The sequence below is a fragment of the Furipterus horrens genome, unplaced genomic scaffold, assembly GCF_987537825.1.
Source record: "Furipterus horrens unplaced genomic scaffold, mFurHor1.1.pri manual_scaffold_7, whole genome shotgun sequence".
In the NCBI taxonomy this organism is placed as follows: Eukaryota; Metazoa; Chordata; class Mammalia; order Chiroptera; family Furipteridae; genus Furipterus; species Furipterus horrens.
In genome coordinates, this window is record NW_028327177.1 from 121822486 (window position 1) to 121845769 (window position 23284).

A 23284-nucleotide genomic window follows, 5' to 3' on the forward strand; every position below is an offset into this window, starting at 1 on the left:
CAACCTGTGCGAAGCAGGGTGACAGAGTTTCTGATATGGTGTCACCATTCTATGGTTCTGTGTGGGGGAGGGCTCAGAGATGGGCCAAAGCCATTGACTGGCCTCCGGAAGTTTTGTCCAGAAGCTGTCCCCCAGCACTCACCCTGATGCCAGACACTTCAACTTCTCCCTGTATGCCACTGGTGCCCTCCCAACTGCTGCCTTTCCAGCTACTGCCCCTGTGCTGGTGTCCAGAGGAAGTGAGTCTGTGTAGGTCCTAAGTCCGTTGCAGTCCCTTTAAGAGGAGACTCCTGAGAACCCCAGTTTCTTCCACTGCACTAACACACACTGGTTTTTATAGCCAGAAATTATGGGCACTTATCTTCCTGGCGCTGGGTGGTCTGGTGTGGGGCTGGAATCCCTCACTCCTGAGGTATCTCTCCAGATTTTTATCCAGCACACGTGGATGTGGGACTGCCTGTTCTGTGTCCTGGTGCCTCTCCACATCTCCACCCCTCCTACCTGTCTGGATAAATGTGACTTCTTTAATTCCCTGGTTGCTGGACTTCCACACAACTTGATTTCCTGATGATTCTGGGTGATATTTGTTTTGTAGTCTAGTTTTTTTTTTTTTTTTTTTTTTTTTTTTTTTTTTTTTTTGCTATGGTTGTGAGAGGAGGTGAGCCATGTTTACTTATACCTCCATCTTGACTGGAAGTCCACATACTACATTTTAATCTTGTTAAACTACCCCAAATGCTGTGCTCTTTCCTACCTTTGTTTGTACCCTTTGGCCAAGGCTTAGCACAAATGTCACTGTAGAAATTTGGTGATCCCCTCTCCCTGTGCTTATAACACCTTGTCCATATTCCTATTTGGGTAATAATCATTTTACTATAGTAAATTTTTAAATTAGCAATCTTTTCCCCAGATTGTGAGTCTCCCAAGGCCAATATCTGGCACATGGTAAGTGCTTAAATAAAATACTTATTATTTGGCTGGCTGACTGGATGATTGAATTTAATGTTGCATTTAACTATCTCTGCTTGACATCTCTGCTCTACAGGGAAGGAGGCAGAGAATGCAGTGAAACAGTACTTTATAAATAAAATTTAAGTTAAAATTATTTAAAAGGTGTGAGTAATCACAAATTAAATGGGTGACAATAGTATGGAATAAGCACAAGATTTACAGTTAGGATATTTTACTCCCAATGAGTTCTCAATTCCTGACAAAAGAGCATTCCACCATGCTTAGTATATTATATTTTTAAACAACATGGCCATAAATGCAAGCCAACTGCCTCATCTACTGCTCATCCAGTGTAGCATAATCTGTTGTATGGCCTGATAACAATGGAGGAGGTTGGGCATTCAAGAAAGATAAAATGTCTACACCAAACTGCCATGTTTCTAAAGTTTATTCAAAGGTAGCTATGATAATACCCAATTTTTACTTTAGTGAAGACTAGAACCTGCCCCCCATGTATGATGGAACTCTACTTCATGACCTTCTTAGATACCTGTCATTTAGAGTAAGTCAGAGTCCTTTTCATAAGCCTGTCCAAAGATATATTTCAAACACATTAGAGTAAAAATACTGACTATTTATAAATGACAAAACTTACAATGACATGGTTGTAGATTCTATTAAAATGTAATTTATAAAGAATTCTACTTCTTTCGAATCTTTGCAAGCTCCTCCCTGGAGCAGGTTGAAATTTCTAGAACATCTATTTTGATAAAATATATGTATACAAATAGAATATAGTTATTATCAGTCTGTTTGTCAAAGCTTCCCATATTAAATAGGCCTAATTATTTCAAAAACTTTTTTTATAAGGAGAGAGAACACATACTTGAAATAGTCCAGGGGGCCACTGGAATAACTCAAAGTCCTTTCTCAGTTTTTTAAATTTAAAGATTGTAACATAAACTTTTTGTAAAACAATACATTTTGGGGGGAACAACCCTAAAATACATTAATCAAACTTAAAACCAGTTTTAATATTAAATATTTTGTCAAGAACATAGGAGCATGCTTAATTTATGTAAGTACTTAATATTTTTAGGCTAATAAAATATTTCACCCTAGTTATACCATCTGGAGGCAGAAAACACACCATATATAATATACAGACAAATACATATCACACAAAGACCATATGCATGAAGACTAAACACATAAAGACTATACACATAATTTTAACTACAAATTTAAAACTTCTACAATCTTCACAAACATTTCTGCAACTTTCTCAAACTTGATTTTTTTTTAGAAATAACAGTCTCTAGATAAACTCACTTTCAATCCCTGCCTTCAAAATTTTATCTCCATTCCTTATGCCTTCTATTATTAAAACCATATAATTTTTTCCAACTTAATTTGGACTTTTTTTTTAGAAATCTCAGTTTCCAATGATAAAAAGTAATCAATCAGAATTCCCTAATTGACTTTTATGGCACATTTCATGACCTTTAGAAACATAGGTTCCGTTATTGGCAAACACACTCCCACTTTCAAGAAAATACAATTCCATCAAAGCACAAGACATTTATCTACAGCTCGAAATTCATTTTTAAACCCCTTTAATAAAAAGCCAAAAGCAGGTGGACTTAAGACTTGTCTAGCAATCAATGTTCCAGTATTTCATGTTATTTCAAAATACCTAGACATCCAACAACTTACCAGAATTTACTAATCTAGAAAGGAATAGCTGAAATAAATTAAATTGATTTTCTCAGATATAGCTAAGGTTTTCCCCCTTTTGATAAGAATTATTTCCCCAAAATTTGTATTTCAGATGGCCTAGACAAGTGTTTTTGAAGACCAGGTAATTGCATTTCAAAAATATAGGGAAAGAAAAGCAAGCTTCTCTTAGAAGAACTTCAGTTTCATAAAGGCAATTACTCATAAGTTTTTAAAATAAATAGAGGAGGTTTTGGAAAGGTAAAAGAATTTAGTGAGCTTTCATGTTCTGGAGCCACACCTTTGACCCTGTAAAGACTTTATTCATAAAATAAAGACAATTATTTTTAATACCTCAACAGTTGGGTAGCCACTCAAATGTTTGTAAAAGACTGACAAATCCATTTATACATATTTGAAATGTTTTTCCATCTGGGTACATTTTTCCAGTTTACCAACAGCATATAGCTTAGGGTCATCTCTGAGAGACATAAAGGCCCAACTGTATAGAATCTCTGTCCATTTCCCATGGGAATAGCAAAACAGGTCTAATTGCAAGATACCATTGAAATTAATGTTGTCATTGACAGGACAAACCTCTCCATTGCCTACTTTATATTGGGACTAGGCCATGTTACAAAATAAAATTAGCCATTTTCTTGAGGGACTCAGGGTCAAATTTCTCCCAACTGGTGAGTATGTATCACAAAAGAGGAGTCTCGAGGCACTGTGGGCTGGTTCCCCATCTACAGAGAGACAGATAGGTAGCAAACCGAGAGAGGCATCCCTGTAAGTCTCTGGGCTGTTTTGGGCCATACTGAATAGAATGGATGCCCTGTTAAGCTGTCCCTGAGGCTCTCATGGAAGTTATTAATGAAGAAAATATGCTTAATAAACATTTAGTCAGCGTCAACATTAGTTTCCTCTTGGGAGTTTCCTTTAAAATCATTATTTTCCTATTTGGTCAAGTATTTGGTTCATTTCATTCTAAATACATTCTGGAAAAAGATATTTGGGCATCATCAGTTTAAGAAAGTCACCATACTAGGTGAATCGGGACAGATTTGATTGGTAAAAATTTATGTTACCCCATAATATTTCCTGGTTGGGAGGGAACAGGTTTTGATTTAAAACACACATTGGAAAATTATCTCTACCATTTGTACAGAAGCTACTCTGAGAGAGGTGACAGTTGCCAGAAGTAAGAGGTGAAGGGATTAAGAATCACCTTTTTTTTTCCCCCCTACATTGGAGAGGCAGGAGTTCTGCTACTTCTTAAATTGCCCAAACAAGCACAGCAATTACTCTGTCAAAGAACAGACAAGGTGGGTGGCAGATATGTAAATAAAGTGGTCAGAGAAAGGAGGGAAAAAAAAAAACCAACTTATGAGCGAGGTAAATTTGAATGAAAAGGCATAGTTAGGAGAAAGAGGCCTGGAATCTCTGCTCAAGGTCAAAATCTTGTTTCCTCTCAAGAACTAAATCTAAGTAGGGTGGTTGGAGATTGAGATGGTGACAGTAAAGTTCAAGTTGGGGGACAATATCTGGGTTAAGAGATTCATCCATGGGCCAGACCTCCTGTTTACCCAGTTTATCAGGCAGTATTGCAATAGAAAATCAAGCACTTGGGCTTGAGGTCAGTAAGTCCCAGAGCCTTCAAATTCTTAAGTAGACATCCCAAGAGAGAGTTCTTGGGCAGGGCTGATTGAGCATTGCCTATGGTTAAAGGGAAGGATATCTCAGGGAGCAGAACAAATGGAGGGAGGGGAAGTTTCAAGAAGAGCATCCCCATCTCAAATGACCTACACATCTGCCTCTAGAGTTGAGTATCGCTAAGCCTGAGATCAGACCGACCACGAACATCTGACCAAAGCCAGGCGTCCTGGAGCCCAAGAGCAGACCAAATCCAGCAGGGAGACAGACAGAAGTGTCCCTCACAGCTGAAACCCTGGGAAAGTGACACACCCAGCACTGGGGTTTACAATAACGAGATAGGGGGCTAAGCTATAACTTTAGACAAAGTGAATGTTTTTGTCCTGAGATTCAGGGACTCTTAACGATCACTGGCCATATAGGGGGTGAGGAGGAGGCCGTCTGCAGAGTCAGGAGAGATGGAAAAGGATTAGAATCCTGTCTCCAAATCTTGCAGAGACAGGGGTAGGGGGTAGGCCTGGGTTGAACTTCCACTGCCCACTGCTTCCCTAGTCACAAGTCTCAGGAGGCAGAGGAGAGGGAGAAATAATGTCCCTATACGGGCCACCAAAATGTTAGGGTGGTCAACAATGCAGGCTGTGAAAGAAATAACAAAGAAAAGAAAATGCAGAGAGCAAAGTTTTTATTCGCTCTCTAAGAGTTGGAAAGGGGAATGGCATGGAGAGTCACACCAGCTAAATTTGAGCTTTTGTGTCCATATTTCTGTTGATGCTGTTTATAAGGATTCCTGAGACTCAGCCTTGACCTCAGTTTCATGGTCAGATGTTTTCTCAATAACATCATCTTTCTGCTTTCCAGTGCTCAACAAAATAAAATTCAAATATAGTAAAGTGCTGTATACACTGGCTTGCATGAACGACTGACATAGATTTGGAGCATAATGCTTTTAGTTTCTGTATCTGCCTGAAACTCGGATGCCTCTGCCTAATGCTCTGGGTAATGGCTTCGCAGGTATCAGAGCACGTGAGAAATAGGACAGAGAGCCATAGAGCAGTTGGTGCATATTTATCATTTAACTTTGATTATATCAGGCTATATTCAGTATAAAACTTTAACAACATACTTGTAAGTTGTATTCTTCAATGGGAACAAAAAGGAATAAAAAAATCAATTTTCTTTAAATACAATACTGAATTTAACTTAAAAATTAAATCTTTGTTTATAATCTTATAGGAAAGCTACAACAACAAATTGGTCTTTTAATAGACACATATGTGTTTACATGTGTGGTCTTTGTGCTGTGTGTATAGAGAATATTATATTCTATTGACTACAAACTTACTTATTAAAGGAGCTATAATCTCTAAAATTGGCAGTTTTCTAATTTGATATACAGTCACGGTGTAGGATTTTTTTAAAGAGCAATTAACTAGGACAACCTGGATTTCTGATCTAGTTTCTAGAAGACTCAAGACTCCCCTTTCTGTCATGGAAAAATATTAAGTTGATTGCCAAAATAACATCCAAAATTTGTTTAGCACTGCACAATTTGCTAAATGCTTTTACACTCATTCTTTCTCACAGAATTCTTTAAAATCAGTGCAGGAGCTATTTGTGCTACTTTAAAAATGTGACTATAGTTGATAACACTGCATAATATAATTTAAATTTGGTAAAAGAGTAGAACTTAAGTGCTCTCACCTAAATAAATAAATAAGTAAATAAATAAATAAGTGTGATGTTAATTAACTAGATGGGGGGCCTCCTTTCATAATGTGTGTGTGTGTGTGTGTGTGTGTATATATATATCAAAGCACCACCATATACACTTTAAATATCTTACAATTTTATATATCAATTATATCTCAATAAAACTGAAATAAAAAATAAAAATAAACAGCAGAAACAAAAGTTGGCAGACTTGGCCTAACTCACCGAAGGACAGAAACCTCTGCACTGCCACACCCAGACAACCATGCGGCTCTCCCATCACATATGGCGTCTTAGTGAGAGGGAATGATGTAAAATGAAAAAAGATTCTCTGTCTTTCATGTTCTGAAATCATGTTCACCGCTTAGCTTTTCCTCTTTGGTCTTCACATTTTAAATGATATGATATGTGAATTTTTTTTTAAATTTAAAATTCCTCTTTGAAATTAAGTTTTAATTTTCAGGAAGACAGTTTAAGAGAGCAATTCTAGTACAGATGTTATAAATTCAAATTATTCATGTTGGGCCAAATGTTAAATAGTAACGTAATTGCCTTCAAATTTGCACAGCGATTAATTAGGCCTCTAGCCAGTGGAAATCACACACTATCAACTTGTAGCTGTAGGTTTTAAATGTTCACAGAAAGGAGTCGGAAGCGCTTCTGTGCTCCCTGGATAGCTACAACTGTCCAGCAAAGCAGCTAGCTGGTGCAAACTGGGACAAAAACACATCAGCAGCCATTTTAAAGTAGTTTTGACTTCTGAGCACTTAATATCTGGCTTAGATTACTCCCTGTGACCTTCTAGTTCTTAGCATAGGAGATAAAAATAAGTACCTGGCATATTGTAGTTGCTTAATAAGTATTTTATATGAGTTATTTTTTTGAGTCCTTAAAACATGTCACGGCTCAAATTTGAGTCCCGCACATTATTTGCGCATAAAAGAGCCACAATAATCAACAGCAAATCCCTTAGACTAGAAACTCCAGGCGTCTCATAGCAGGTTGGTGGTTGGAATTATTATATTCAAATCTAAACACAACCTTCTCTACCTTTAATTTAATCTCCTCCTATTTCCACTCCCCTCACCCCAAAATAGGATGCAAGAATTTTCAGGTATGTAAGATTTCTCAGTCTATAATATTGTGAGCCAGGATTTACTCTCTAGAGGAAAAGTTATCTAATGAGTATTTAGAGCAACTGTCATGACATTAGCGGGAAAAGAGAGATTTAGTTCAGAATTGATCCTGACATCTATCATGCTTGCTTTCAAATAATTAGAGAAGAAATATAAGCTATAAGCAGAGAGAGATAGGTAGGTAGATAAGTAGCTAAATATTATATTTATGGTTTATGCTAGAAGTAAATAGCAATTTTTAGGAGGCTAAGGATAAAAACAATGGCAATAAGAGGTGAAATGAATTCAAATAAATTTTAAATACCATGAAGTTTGAATTATATAAGGTTACCTTATATAATTATAATAATGATATTATAAATTATGTAATTTAATTTAGATATTATATATAACTACATATAATTGTATATATTATATAATTATGTATAATAAACTTTTAAAGAGCTAAGCTGACAGCACAAATAAAACAATCTTTAAAATATTGTTTGATGAAAAATAGTATATAGACTTGAAAGATTTTAAAAGTATTATAAATAATTACAATGATATTAAGGATAATACACATAATTTTATTAATCTAGGTAATTAAAATAGTCGTCGGCAGCCGTCCGTCTCGAGAGACGATGGTGTAGCTTCTTAAGAGTCTATCTGCACTGCCGAGAATGGTTGTGCAGTCCGACTCGGGAGTGACACGGTATCTGTCTCCTCCCGTGTTGAATCGACATCTTGCGATGACGCTGGAGTGTCCTCTCCAGTGAAGCTGAAGCTACAGAGCCTCGAGAGACAATGGTGTAGCTTCTTAAGAGTCTATCTGCACCGCCGAGAATGGCTGTGCAGTCCGACTCGGGAGTGACACGGTATCTGTCTCCTCCCATGTTGAATCGACATCTTGCGATGACGCTGGAGTGTCCTCTCCAGTGGAGCTGAAGCTACAGAGCCTGGGCAGGGTGATATGGAGGGTCTGCTGTTGCCCATGCAGCAGACCCCACCTCTCTTCGCAGCTGAAGGATCCAAGGGAAAAACGGAGTCAATACAGCTTGGCTTCAGGTGCGCCGCAGGAGTTGCCGGTGTTGACTACAACGTCAAACCGCCTTAAGGACTCCGGCTCCAGATTTTCTGTCGGGGTTTACTCCCTTAGCCTTTCCCCTGAAGAGGTATGCCGCAAGGCAGCGGAGGTTTTTTGGAATCAGAGTTTTCCTTCTCTGATTCCAAAATAGTAAATATCCAAAATAGTAAATATCCAAAAATAACATAGATTAAAAGGAAAAATAAAGCAGAACAGAAAATATTCAATAAGATTACAAAAGATCACATGTTATGTGATCCCATTTTTATAAAAAATATGTCCCAGATATTTTTAAAGAGATATATACGTGACAGAATCTAATTTTTTCTCTATTAAAATACATATACATTAATTGACTATACAGGTGAGCATTTATATCTGAGCTCTCTATTCTGTTCTATTGATCTATGTGTCTCTTTTTATTCTGGTACCGTGCTGTTTTGATTATTATAGCTTAAGAGTATAGTTTAATATTAGGTAGCACGATTCCTCCAACTCTGTTCTTTCTCAGGATTGCTGTTTCTATGCGGGGCCTTTTGTGGTTCCATATACATTTTTGAAATATTTGTCCTAGTTCTGTGAAATATGACTTTGGAATCTTGATAGGAATTGCGATGAATCTATAGATTGCTTTGGGTAGCATGACATTTTGATGCTGTTAATTCTTCTATCCATGAACACAGCATGTGCTTCCACTTGTATCTTCTTCAATTTCTTTCTTCAGTGTCTTATAATTTCCTGAGTACAGGTCTTTTACATTCTTGGTTAGATATAGCCCTAGGTATTTTATTCTTTTTGTAGCAATTGTGCATGGCATTGTTTTCTTAATTTCCCTTTCTGTTAGTTCATTACTGGCATATAAAAATGTAACTGATATCGAACAGAGGAAGGAAGCACATACAATGGGCTAAAGATAGTTTACTGAATAAATGGTGTGGGGAAAATTGGACAGATATGTGCAGAAAAATGAAACCAGACCACCTTCTTATACCACAAACAAGAATAAATTCAAAATGTATTAAATACTTAAACATTGGACCTACGACCATAAAAAGCCTAGAAGAAAATATAGGCAGTAAAATCTCAGACACTGCTCATAACAATATTTTATCTGATATATCCCCCCAGGAAAGGGAAACAAAAGAAAAAATAAGCAAATGGGACTACATCAAACTAAAAAAATGTTTGCACAGCAAGGGAGACCATTAACAAAATAAAAAGAAAACCTACAGAATTGGAGAGCATATTTGCCAATACATGAGATAAGGGGTTAATATCCAAAATTTATTAAGAACTTACAAAACTCAGCACCAAAAAGCAAACAATCTGATTAAAAATGGGCAAAGGACCTGAATAGGCACTTCTCCAAAGAGGACATACAGATAGCCAATAGACACGTGAAAATATGCTCAACATCACTAATCATCAGAGAAATGCAAATTAAAACATGATGAGATATCACCTCACACCTGTCAGAATGTCTATCATCAATAAATCAAAAAATAAGTACTGGTGAGGATGTGGAGAAAAAGGAACTGTTTTGCACTGTTGTGGGAGTGCAGACTGGTGCAACTGCTATGGAAAGCAGTATGGAGATACCTCAAAAAATTAAAAGTGGATCTTCCTTTTGACCCAGCGATCCTGATCCCACTTCTGGGAATGTATAGGAAAGAACCCAAAACACTAATTCAAAGGAACATAAGTACCCCTATGTTCATTGCAGTGTTATTTACAAATCACCAAGATATCGTAGCAACCTGAATGTCCAGATGAGTGGATAAAACAACTATGGGACATTTACACTATGGAATACTACTCAGCCATAAAAATGGAGAAAATTTTAGCCTTTGCAACAATATGGATGGACCTGGAGAACATTATGCTAAGTGAAACAAGACAGTCAGAGAAAGACAAATGCCATATGATTTCAGTCATATGTGGAATCTAATGAACAAACTACACTAATAAGCACAAAAGAGACAGACTCACACATAGAGAGCAGGATGACAGTTATTGGGGGTGCGGAGAGGTTAGGGGGTGGAAGGAGGAGCAAAAAGGAAAATATTTATGACATGGACAACAGTGTGGGCTTTGTAGGGAGGAGGCAAGTATAAGAGTGTTAAATGGTAATGGAAAACACAATAAAATTTTTAAAAATTAAAATAAAATACATACACAATTTATTATTTTCATATTAATAAAAAATATTAGTTATTTAAAATAATACAGACATGAAGAGCACAGGCAGCAGTGCAGCAAGGCAGTCCCACGAGGATCAGCAGATGAGACCCACGCAGAAGCACATGCGGAACCCGAGCAGTCTTGAGGGCGTCCTCATCGCTGAGCCATGGGGGTGTGGGGAGAGCAGCTGAGCCCCTTCACATCTGGCCTTAAAGACAGCTCTCTAGAACAGTGGCTTAGTGCTCTCTCACCCATGACTCCAGACTCACTAGCCTTCTCCACTGATTCCTACAGGGATGAAAAATGCACATTTCCAGATGGTTTCACTACACCCCAACTCTCTCTTCAGAGCTGATGTCCCTTGCTTTTTTTCAGTGACAGAACTTGATAATATCCAAACTTATGCATAGGGTTAAATGTTTATAGTTTTAGAGACTGCATTTTTTTTTCCTTCCTAGATTGGAACTATCAGATAATGCTCTCATGGGAGACTCATTCAGCCTCAATTTCTTCACATGCAACATGAGTAAGAACATAAGTTCCATACTATCTTATTTATGGGAAGTGACAGCACCCACATAATGGAAACAATTGAAAGCAAAGCAGAGAACTGAAGTGAGATCAGCTGAAGTAAGTGCTTTACACAATTCTTGTTTAACCAAAGGAAGCCAGGGTTATAATACCCTTAGACTCATTTAAATCTCTGCCTTAAGCAAATGTTTTAGATTACAATATCCTCAGGGTATTCGATAAAGCAATGCTTCAAACACATGAAATAGACTTTTGAGAAAGCAATTAGCAAAGTTTTAATGTAACTTTATAATTTATTATCATTAAGATTTATTTGCTTCCAGTCACTGACTAGAAGTTTAATGTTAGAATAACACATTGTATGCATACAGTTTTTTGTTAACTGTGTAATGTTAAGTTCTTAAATGGAAAACCAAAAGCCTAATCGGAAGCAAACAAATCTTTATGCTAATAAATTAGTTTTTATATTAAAAAGAAAACCACAGCCATATTCCCATGCTGTCTCTCTCCCTTCCTGTCCGTCTCTCCCTTGCTTTGGTACAGGTACACACTGCACTGCACAGGCAAACCCGCCCCGAGAAACTCACTCAAATGATTACTGTTTTTTGTTCTCTCTGGAACACTGTATTAGCTTCAGAAACAACAGCAGTTAACTCTTCTCCAAATAGAGTAGGCTCTGTGTGGAATTGCAGTTTTGCAACCACAGCTGTTAGAAACTGCAGTCCAAAGTTAATATGTCAATACTGTGTTCTCATGTTTTCCAAAAATCCCTTTATTTAAAAAAATAAAATAAACCCATTCAATTATTTACAGCCACTAGGAAATAATACACACATTGGAACTATTGTAACAATACAATCAATAAAATATACTTAAAAAAAAAAGAAAATAATACACACGTGTAGGCACGCATACACGCAGAACCCGTGGACTTCACTTCTGCAATAATTTCTGAATTAAGAGAACAAATAATCACAGCAGATGTGTAGCATATTAAAACATTCACAGAAATATAACCCATGTGAAAATGAGATAGTACCTCTGTTTACTACACACTGCTCGTTACTCTCTCTCAGTGGGGTGCAGGCAGAGGGATCCAAGCAAATTTATGAGGTTGTCATGTGATGTCACTGCTGGCCAAAGATTCTGCTTCAAAGATGCTATAAATTTCTTTCTCATTAAATACTCAGTCACCTTCACAGAGAGATTTTATATCCAAGTACCATATATCCTGTAGTTAACAGGTTTCTATCTATCTGTCTCTATACAGGACCTTTCCTGTTAAATGTTTCTTTGCACGTATGTTTTTAGTGTTCCCTTGACCACTTGAAAACCCTAAATTTTATTTCCATATAGGCAACTACATTTACACCTAGAGTCTTCCCAATTTTTTTTGCCTTCAGATTATGTTTTTACACAACACATTAGGTGTTTAACAAAAAACACACTATTTTTTGGTTACTTTTGGATACCTTTTATTTGGGAGGAAAAGTAACTAGAACTTCACAGATCTAATCAATAAATCTAAAAGTTAACTACTATGAACTACCAACACACTTTTTATTTTTATACAAAATAAATTTGTTGATGCTATCACCTGGTTGTACAGGAAAGTATACCTGAATGATAAGAAGAAATGAAAGATGTATAATCGCACAATCATCTTTGGGTATAATAAATCTATGCTTGCTTGACACAGAAGTTTTTAAAGGTTGTTCTCTATACTGAATATTTTTATTTGGAACCATGATTATGAAGGTGCTATAAATTGGCCTACCAATGCCATCCGTAATCTCAGTTCATTTGAGGTACTTTCGCTCTTCTCAATGGAAGGAACGACGTACTGAAATGGTCCACGCAGACCTTAGATCTAATGGCCTAGCTTGTCCTACCCATACGTTTGCAGGTCCACTCTCCCTTGCACCCCAGCACAGCATGAGGGCTATAGCTTCTCATTACCTGGCAAGGGTAAACAACACCAGGCAAAACATTTTAAAGTCCAGGAAAATCCATAAAAGAATGAATGATTCAGAAACCAAACTTTCCCATGATCACCAGGGCTTAAGCCTAAATTCTCAATTCCTCCAAGAATGCATTCGAGTTCTTAATTTTTCCTGGTCTTCTTGTTTCATATCTGTGTGAGTCTCAAGATATCTTGTTTTCCGTTCTGACTCTGCCTCTGCTTTTACTTTGAACAGTAAGCCTTTCAGGGTCCATCTGTGCAGATATCATAACATTTCTATAATCTGTTTATTCATCACCTGTTTTCTGTTTGTGATTAATAGCACAGCAAACTTAAGCAGGGCAGTGGGGATAGGACCTGGCACATAAATAGACTGCCCGCCTGCAGGCTGACCCGCTCTCTCTGGCTGTACAACACTCACATTCCATTACGCTTCAGGACACAGATACTGTTGGGAGTGTGAAGAGAGATGGTCTTCTGCAGGAATTCATGCCAGGCACCTCTGCTACTGTTTGCAAGGATCTTGGAAAGGTGTTGTCTTTATTTCAGTAACAAAATTCAGAGTACTATTACTGCTTTGTAAATGATGTCTGCCCATCTTCTATTCCACCATCCCAATATATTCTAATAGGCAAATCTACTATAATTTTTACCTTAGATGATGTTCATTTGCTCACCATGTTGGGGATCAGAATCCAACAGCCTGAACTTAGTATGACTTATAAGGTCCTTTAAGAACAGGTCCATGCTTCACTTTCTAGATCCATCTTTCACCTTGTGTGGTCCTCCATATAGCCACTTTAGTCACATCAAACCTCTCTCATTTCCTAGAAAATCACTCTGATGTCAATACTTCAAACATTGTGTCACCTGTGCCAGTACCACTGTTCCTCTTCAGCATCTGAGAAATGCCAGCGTGTCTCCCAGCTAAGCTAGTTCTTTTTCCAGGAAGTCTTCAAGGATCCCCTCCTGCATACTGCATACTGTTACTAACCATTGTGGCTTTCAATTCTATAGGTCAATTTCCTGCCTCCTAGTTGCTTTCCTCACTAGTCTGAAAGCTCTATAGGAAATGGCAATAGATACACCTTGTTCTCCATTATATCTTGTGATTCCTTCTTAAGGCATGTATTAGGCACAAAAATTGTTAAACTAATGAAAACCTGGTTCCATCTCCTGGAACTTCATGTTCTCTCCCAATTACATGTGCCCTTTCTTCCTGCCTTAGGTCTCCATGAATTATTGGCCTTGGTAAGAAAATACAGAAAAAAATCTGGGCACTGGAAACTTAGGAGAGTATCTATTACTGTCCCACCATTTGAAAAACGAGAGCATAGGAGCCCAAAAGGTTAAGACAGCCTGCCCAAGACACTGAGCTGGAGAGAAGTAGGCTTGGGATCTGAATTAAAATTTTTGAAATCCCTGGTTTATGGTCCCTCAACTATACTTACAATAATCAAAAATTTCTCAACATCTCCTTCCAACAGGTTCTTGTGTCACTGGTCCTAGCATTTACACTCTTATTCATGCCAAATACTGCTGGGGGCTGGCCACTCATTCATTAATGTTTCTTCATCAATGTGTTCATCAATAATACGTGAAAGTAAAATTAAGAAGGAAACAGTGAAATTCTGTGTCAAAACTTGAATGCATTACATTTACTTTTGTATTCCATAAAGTTAACAGATTTTTCAAAATATAAAAACCAAGGGCAGTTTTTTTGGGTGTCATAGTTCTTGTTGTTAGAGATTTATAAATATCATAAATATTATGTTTTTTTTCCCTAAAAAAGTAATCTGAATCTAAATGAACATGAAAGATTAAGTAAGACAGTTTCTTTGAGACATTATTACATGTGCATGCAGGCTTTATAGTATTTGGGGAACATAGCAGTTTTGAACATAGTTTAAGGCATTTTGTTTTGCTAATTGTAAGCATCTCCCAGTGAGTCTCATCTGGGGGACAGTGGCAAAGGGCGAGGCCAGCAAACATGTTGATTTCAGTTCACTTCTATCACTGGAGCTTCATCCTGGCCTTACATGCCTTAAGTCACATCTTATTGTGGGATTTCCCAAGTAATTCACAACATGCTGGTTCTGTTGAAGCAAACCAATGCTTCCCCTCAATGACCATTTAAGGCTCACTTGGGTGCCACATTCCTCAGGACTTAAGAATTCCACTTGTGAGAATATGTAGAGCATTTAAGAGCACATCGGAAATGCCGGTCCTGCTACTTGTGCGCAGTGTGAATTTGAACAAGTTAACATTTCTAAACTACAGTTTCAGCATCTATAGAGCGGGGTTACTAACCACAGTATAACATCTATTACATCACACCCACTTAGGCTAAAGTCTAAAAGACTAACAACTCCATATATTGGCAAGTGTATGGGGCAAACAAGGCTTACCTATTGTCTATGAAATGCAAAATGGCACAGTCTCTTTGACAATTTTTTTTAAATAAAGTGAAACGTACTGCTATCTTAGAATACAGTAATTCTACTTTATAGGTATTTATTGACAAAGAAAAATTAAAATCTATTACAAAAAAGTATACACAAATGTAAAGAGCACTTTGTACATAAAAGTATCACAACAACTCAATTAGCTATCGCCAGGTAAACAGATAATTTGTGGTGTATTCATAAAATGTGATACTGTTCAGCTAAATAAGCAAATTAGTTGATAAAAAAACAGCATGAATAAATCTCAAAAACCCTTTTGTGCAAAGGACACTGAACACATAAGAGTAGCAGTATGATTCCATTTATATCACATTCTAGAAAAGGCAAAAATAGTCTACCAGACGGAGAGATCAGTGCTTGCCTCTGTGTCAGGAGGGCACAGGCTAGGATGGGGTATGAGTGAACTGACTTTCTGCGGTGATAGAAAGGTCCTATTTCTTGACTAGGGCAAGGATGGTACTGGTGAACCAAACTGTCTACACTCATTTAAAATCTGTGCATTTGACTGCATATAAAGTATGCCTCAGTCAAACAGTAAAGTAACTGAAATTTTTTCACCCATACTGATTCTTATAGTACTGTAAACAGAACACGGGAGGAGGCCACAGACTTTTTGTGCTATGAACTTGGAAAATAATCACAGTCCCACTGTGATTTCACCCAGGAAAATGTCACCCTCTGCCCTCCCTGTAAACTGAGTTCACCTCCAGCTGACCCCACCATGCCTCACAGAACACATTTTGGTATATGTTGCTTTCTTTCTGAGGACAAAATATAAGCACATTATACTAGATCTTTTTAAACAAGTTTTTTTCAAAGGAAATTTAAGAAATGCAGGGAGTTTCCTAATGAATGGGCTTTTTCAACTATAGTAATTAATAGACATTAGACCAATATCAGATAAAAGAGGAGACCTTGGTTCACATTATGGGAAAATGTTTCAGTTTGTTTTTATTATAAGTTACTTCTATGATATTTAAGTTGCTTTCTATCTTTTTAAAAAAATAAATACATAGACTGATGGAAGTTCACTGACCTGAGAAAAGTTTTAAAGTTTTATTTTCCTTATTTTATTGTAACAAATAATTTGGCATAGGCATGGCCACTTAAAGCTCAAGAAAGAATTCTTAAAATGGAACTCAAGGTATTAAACAACCATACAAAGAAAACTTAAAGAGAGAAAAAGAAACTCAGTAATTGTTTTGTGGTCTAGAAGTTTAATAGTGGGTATCCAAAGCAATCTCTCATCTCTTGCAAAGTACTTCACAAAGCAGGTGCATCAAGAAAAATTGATGGGTATGAGGACCGTGAATATAGCTACTAATGGAGTGTGTTGATGTTAAAGTTGGGTAAAATGTAAGTTATATCAACTAAGTAGAACTGCTTTTTCTCTCAGCACTTTGCTTGCCGCATGTCACATTAGGCACTTACAGCACATTTTCCCCCTTGAAAATACAAGTTCATTGCACAATCGTGGTAAGGAAACATATCATGCACTTCTTGTCTATTTTTTTACTTTGTTGAGTACAGTGCTGCATAGACCCACTCTTTGACAAACATGTGCTGATAGAACAAAAGAATTAAGAGCACAGTATAAAAGGCCTTTATCTTAAAAATGTCCTGGATATAAAATCATTATCAAGGTAGTTTGAGGAAACTAGGCAGCTGCCCAGCTCTAGAATTCTCAGGACGGAGTCACTAGTATTGTTCTGGAATGTGATGTGTGTGGGTGAATTCTGACTACATTATCCTCACATTTCTATAAAGCTGTCAAGAGTACAAAATGACTGAGAAAACACAATATAAATTTCCATATAAACCTTTTAAAAATTTAAAATATTGTTTCTAGAATTAGCATCAAAAGACATCGTGTAAAATAAATTGGTGACATGAAAATATATTTTCAAAAGGCTGAATTAAGAGTGATATGTACCTAATATGATTTGTATCTTTAAATTTTGAGGGAAAGCAAAATTAAATGGTTTTCCTAACATTTAATCAGTGACTGTTCCTTACTGTCATATCAGAGATCCTAACTGATCCAGACCTACAATTTGAAAACTGCTCCTAGACAGATGTTTCCTCTGTGGCTGACTATGGGGATGAAAAAATATAGGACACAGCAAAATGCTAAGGAAAGGGCCTGGGAACAATTACCTTCTTGTGATACAACTGTTTTTGAATGATTGTTTGTAACCTTCAGCCACCATCAGGCCCAAGATACTTTGTCAACAGGGAACACACTTTGGGAAGATTTGCAATTGTATTCCAACACAATGTGGCCATCAGAGCCAGACGCTAAAGTAAAGCAAGTAATGGCACTCCAAATTCATATCCAATTCTTAATGACAGTATATGCCAGTGATTCATAAAATTATTGAATTTTAGAGTTAGATGGTGGGTCTCATGTTATAATTCTCTTGATTTAATATAAAAAAAAAAAAAAAAAAAGGTGTCCAGAATAAGATGAATGACTTGCCCAAGATAATACACATACTTCAGGCCATAGCCAGGGTCAATCCCAAATTCTCCTGAGTTCTGAGCTTGGGCTTCTTTCACTGTGGTTTCCTGTATTGTTTTCTTACCATTGCATGGTAGGATCTATTCATACAAGGACATTATTTTCAAGAACAAAGTTCAAAGCCATGGTCTGCTGATAGTACAAAGGTTCCACTAATATATAACCCCTAAAGGAGCTCTGGAAACTCTCACTAAAGAGCCCAGAGCAAATAAGAAAACTCATTCCTCTGTAATAAAATGTCAGCCTCTTCTATTTGTGGTGAAAATACTTTTCTGTTAATTAATCTATTATATCAAGTGTTTTAACGATCAAAATTCCCAGAGGATGCAATACAGAGAATACTTCTCACCCCTCAAGTTAAAACATCAAAATATTTTTATTATGATTAGCTTTGCCTTACTCAAAATAGCCTGCAGTATGTAGGGTTACATTTCCCTGAAGATACTTTAGTTTTAACACAACTGAAAAATGATTCCTTTCTGAGTATATTTACAAAGTATCTCTGAATATTTTTGTGCCTAAAAAATTCACAGAGACAAAGGAAATCAATTATTGTTTGCTGTTTTTTTCCCTCCTCCCTGTTGAGAGAAAACATAAAAAAAATTGTCTTCCTGTTTCATTACATATATAGGTTTAGAAAACAAAATGCTAAGCTCGCTAAATTACTTTGCTTACTTTAGGGAGAAAATGTGTTTATATGAGGACGTGTTAGTACTATTGTCATCTTGAAATGTGTTCAAGACAGCCTGACCTGAGTGTCTAAACTGTATCTTATATTATACTCTTGGATGAATTCTCAGGATTCAACTTTTTCCATAAGCTTTTAAAGTGATAACTTCTTATGTTATAATAAAGCCATGTTGCCAGAAGTTGGCAGGTGACAAAGGAAGAAACATTTAATTCTATTTTAACTTCTCCTGACATATGAAACTGTGCTAGGCACTTCAGGGCAATATAAAAATAAGCTTCTAAAACACATGACAAGAAATCTCTACTCTTGAAGAGCTTAAAACTAATAGAAAGAAAACAGACAAGAACTTCACCCAATGGCACTTCAAGGGGATGTAAGAGGAGGGATGAAGTCCAGGAATCTCAAAGAGGAAGTGATGACTCCTGTTTAATAAAAAATGTGATCTTCAGACGCAAGTGATAGCCCCATGCAGCCAACTGCTTAAGCCTGAATGCTGTTCGTCCTTGCCCTCGTACCTCTCACTTCTGATCCATCAACAAGTCCTCTTGTTTTTATATCAAAATGTGTTTCCAACCCACCCACCACTTGTGTGGCCATACTGTTCCCAGTCACCATCACCTCCTTTTTCAAAAATAGTTTATTTATTTATTTTTAGAGAGAGGGGAAAGGAGGGAGAAAGAAAGGGAGAGAAACATCAATGTGTGAGAGAGACATCAGTTGGTTGCCTCTCACACACTGCCATCCAGTGGCCTGGCCTGTAACCCAGGCCTGTGCCCTGGCTGGGAGTCAAACCACCAGCCTTTTGGTGTGCAGGACAACTTTCAATCCACTGGGTCACACCAGTGAGGGCACCATCACTTCTTGCCTAGACTGATGTAATCACTTTCAATCAGTGAAGCCAATCTCACTCCTAATTTCTAATCTACTCTCTGCCCTACAATGAAAGTAATCATGTCCAAAACATGAAAAAGATGATGCTTACTTAAAATCTTTTAATGGCTTTTCATTATTCTCTCAAGTCCAGCTGCTTGTCATAGCTCTCAAGTCCTTAGCATGACTGAGTTCTTGCCTCACTATAGAACCTCCTTGCTTTTGAAGAGGATCTGGTGGCCTGCTCAGCATTCACGCCAGAGAGTGACAAAGTCTATGTCCCAGCTTCACTGCCACGTAGGTCTTGACTATAATTTAGTTTCTACTAATTAGACTGCATGAAATTGGAAGAAGAAATTTAGACTTATATTTCTGTCTCTTTTTTCTCCTCCTTGCCTGGCAGGTTGTGTGAAAGAAGAGGCTGGTTATTCTGGGGGATATTTCCCATGTGCGCCTGTTTCCTGGCTGTAGTCTCCCTGAAATTGGGTGTGGCCCCTTACTGGCCCAATCCTACAACTTGGTTTAGACTTTGTTTCTTTCCTTTTCTTAATGAATCTGTAACCCATTTGATCCTTCCTACTAAAACTAGCTCAGGTCAATTAGAAATCCTGCTGTGCGATCCTGAATGATATATCTATTTTCAGTTTCACTAATATACCTAACTAGTTTTGCTACTGTTTTAAGGTCTTGGCACTTAATTTCTTCCTTGACTAGGCTAGCCTTCTCTGAGGTCCTCATATCTTACTTCTTAATGTAAATTTTAGCATCTCAGAGATACTTTCCTTGGTTAATGAACCCTACTGAAATACTCCCCAAAATTCTCCTATTAAAAACTTCACTTCGTAATTTAATAGTAATTATATAAGCTATAATATATGAATATATGTCATAAAATATCAGACATTTTGAATCCTATATATGAGATTTCTACAGGTGTGGGCAAAAGTAGGTTTACAGTTGTTCATATGGAAAATAATACAATAATAATAAGAATGACTCTTGTGTTTTGTATACTCACAACTGTAAACCTACTTTTGCCCACCCCTGTATACAACCTTGTTTATCATGTTCAGCCATTAAATTGTAAGTTCTGCCACTTCTCATCAATGTATACCTAGTCCTTGGAGATTGCCTGGTACAACTACTTTTAGAATGAATCTATGTTGTTTCTAGGAGTTTTCCAACTTTTCAAACAGCCCATCCTTCTTTCATTGCTTTTCATTGACCACAGCTTAGCTAGGGACTCCAAGAGGGGAGGTCTTGACCCAGAGTGGCTGGGGAAGTTCCCTCAGACCACAGCATCAAGGCAAACAATAGTGCAACTGTCAGAGATGGTGAGGATCACAGATGTGGGGGCTTTGTCCCATTTCCCTAGCACCTAGCAGGGTCTCTGAACTTGGCATAGTGCTTGAGAAGTAGATGTTTGATAAATAAACTGATCTCATTCAATCCTTCCATCTGAGAGTAATACAAGGTCAGGAAAAGGTTAAATCCTTCTCTCGAAGTCAAATATGTTGTTTGGAGGTGACTCTGGCTGCAGTATCATCAGAGACACAGAAATCATCCTTTAACCTTACACCATTCTCTTACAGGTCAAGCTGCCACACTTCTGAAGTTTCTCATATTTTACTTATGAGGTTAGAAATACATTTTATTTATTTTAATTCCTAAAAGACAAACTTGAATAACCATTTTGGATGCTCAAACTTTAAAATGTACAGAATATATTCTAACCAAGCCCTCTCACAAGTCTCGCTGTTCTCAAAATCCAAAATGACTTTATACTGCTTGAATCCCAGATCTAGGCCTTTGATAATAAAATTATACATAAATGATGTAGGCTTCATACTAATGATTACATTCCTCATGGCATGTTTTCTTAAATAGTTTTATATTTTAATTATCCCTAAAATATACTTGCTGTAATTGATAAGGATCCATTTCTCTATCAGTTGAATAAATTAAGAAAATATTATTTGCAGCAAAATCCCAGAGATGTTATTTATAAATTTAAAATAAAAAATTTTTAAAGTCTGATTGGGGGCACAATAATTGTTTTGTGTTATTCCACTTATCATTACCAGTATTTGAATGATATTTATATTAGGCAATGTGATCTATTCTTGCCCTGACTAATGTGGCTCATTTGGTTGGGTGTCATCCTGTAAAGCAAAAGGTTGCCAGTCTGACTCCTTCCTGGTCAAGGCACATGTGTGGATTGTGGGTTGGATCAACAGTTGGGGCACATACGAGAGGCAAATTATTGATGTTTCTCTCTCACACTGATATTTCTCTCCCTCCCTTCTTCCCTCACTTACCCTCTCTCTAAAAATAGATAATCTCTCTCTCTCTCTGTCTCTCTCTCTGTCTCTCTCTCTGTCTCTGTCTCTCTCTCTCTCTCTCTCTCTCTCTCTCTCTCTCTCTCTCTCTCTCTCTCTATATATATATATATATATATATATATATATATATATATATATATCGTCGGCAGCCGTCCGTCTCGAGAGACGATGGTGTAGTTTCTTAAGAGTCTATCTGCACCGCCGAGAATGGCTGTGCAGTCCAACTCGGGAGTGACACGGTATCTGTCTCCTCCCATGTTGAATCGACATCTTGTGATGACACTGGAGTGTCCTCTCCAGTGAAGCTGAAGCTACAGAGCCTGGGCAGGGTGATATGGAGGGTCTGCTGTTGCCCATGCAGCAGACTCCCCCTCTCTTCGCAGCTGAAGGGTCCAAGGGAAAGACGGAGTCAATACAGCTTGGCTTCAGGTGCGCCGCAGGAGTTGCCGGTGTTGACTACAACGTCAAACCGCCTTAGGGACTCCGGCTCCGGATTTTCTGTCAGGGTTTACTCCCTTAGCCTTTCCCCTGAAGAGGTATGCCGCAAGGGAGCGGAGGTTTTTTGGGGTCAGAGTTTTCCTTCTCTGATGTGCCCTGACTGGAAGATCGAACCAGCGACACTTAGCTCGCAGGCCGACGCTCAATCCACTGAGCCAAACCAGCCAGGGTAATATATCTTCTATAACAATATGTTTGAAGGCATCTATTTCAAATACAGAGCAATAAACTCCTGTTTTTGATATTTAGGTAAATGACATGGAAAATAAGAATACACCTTCATTTAAAATATACCTTTATTTAAAATATCTAATGACACTTTGTTCAACTTTCATCTGTAGGAAATTAGAGATTTAATATACATTTTAAAATCTTTCATAGCTACTAAAACAGGAGGTTTATTTTTTTCTTAAAAAAATCCAAAGCCATTATTTAGGCTGACCTCATTACTACAAAAAAAAGATCCAAGGGGAAAGACCTTCCAAGACCCAACATTCTGAAATTGTATAAAATTTCAACATATCTTTATTTTTTGTGATCCAAAGAGCCCCCTTCTGCTTAAAAGACACATACATTTAAAATGTCAGGTCCATTAACATTTTTGGTCCCCCAAAGAAACAATCAATGCATACCGGTACTAGTACAAATCAAATTTAAGATAAGAAAAGGATAACATTTTATAGATACTTAAATTTTGAGTTTAATGTAGACTCCACTGGCATGCTTAGAAAAATTTATTTCTTTTCTCTTGGTTTTTACAGCTTGTATGGAGAAAACCTCATCTTTTTGATACAGCTTGTGTGTATATGCATTTTGCATAACCAGTTAATCATCAACAGAAGAGCATATTGCTTTCTCAGCAATCGTTGATCATATGGATTAAGAGATAGAGTTCAGTTAAATATTCCTGATTATTTGAACATAGCTCTGTAAATATTTCTAAACACTGAACTGAAGTGTTGGACATTTAAACAACTGAAATTTGTTTGG

General features: G+C 37.2%; 1 protein-coding gene across 1 annotated transcript in view; it reads right to left on the bottom strand.

Moving 5' to 3' along the window:
• ZNF385D (zinc finger protein 385D) overlaps positions 1 to 23284 on the bottom strand; it is a 288666-nt gene that overhangs the window by 32738 nt on the left and 232644 nt on the right. The window lies entirely within an intron of this gene.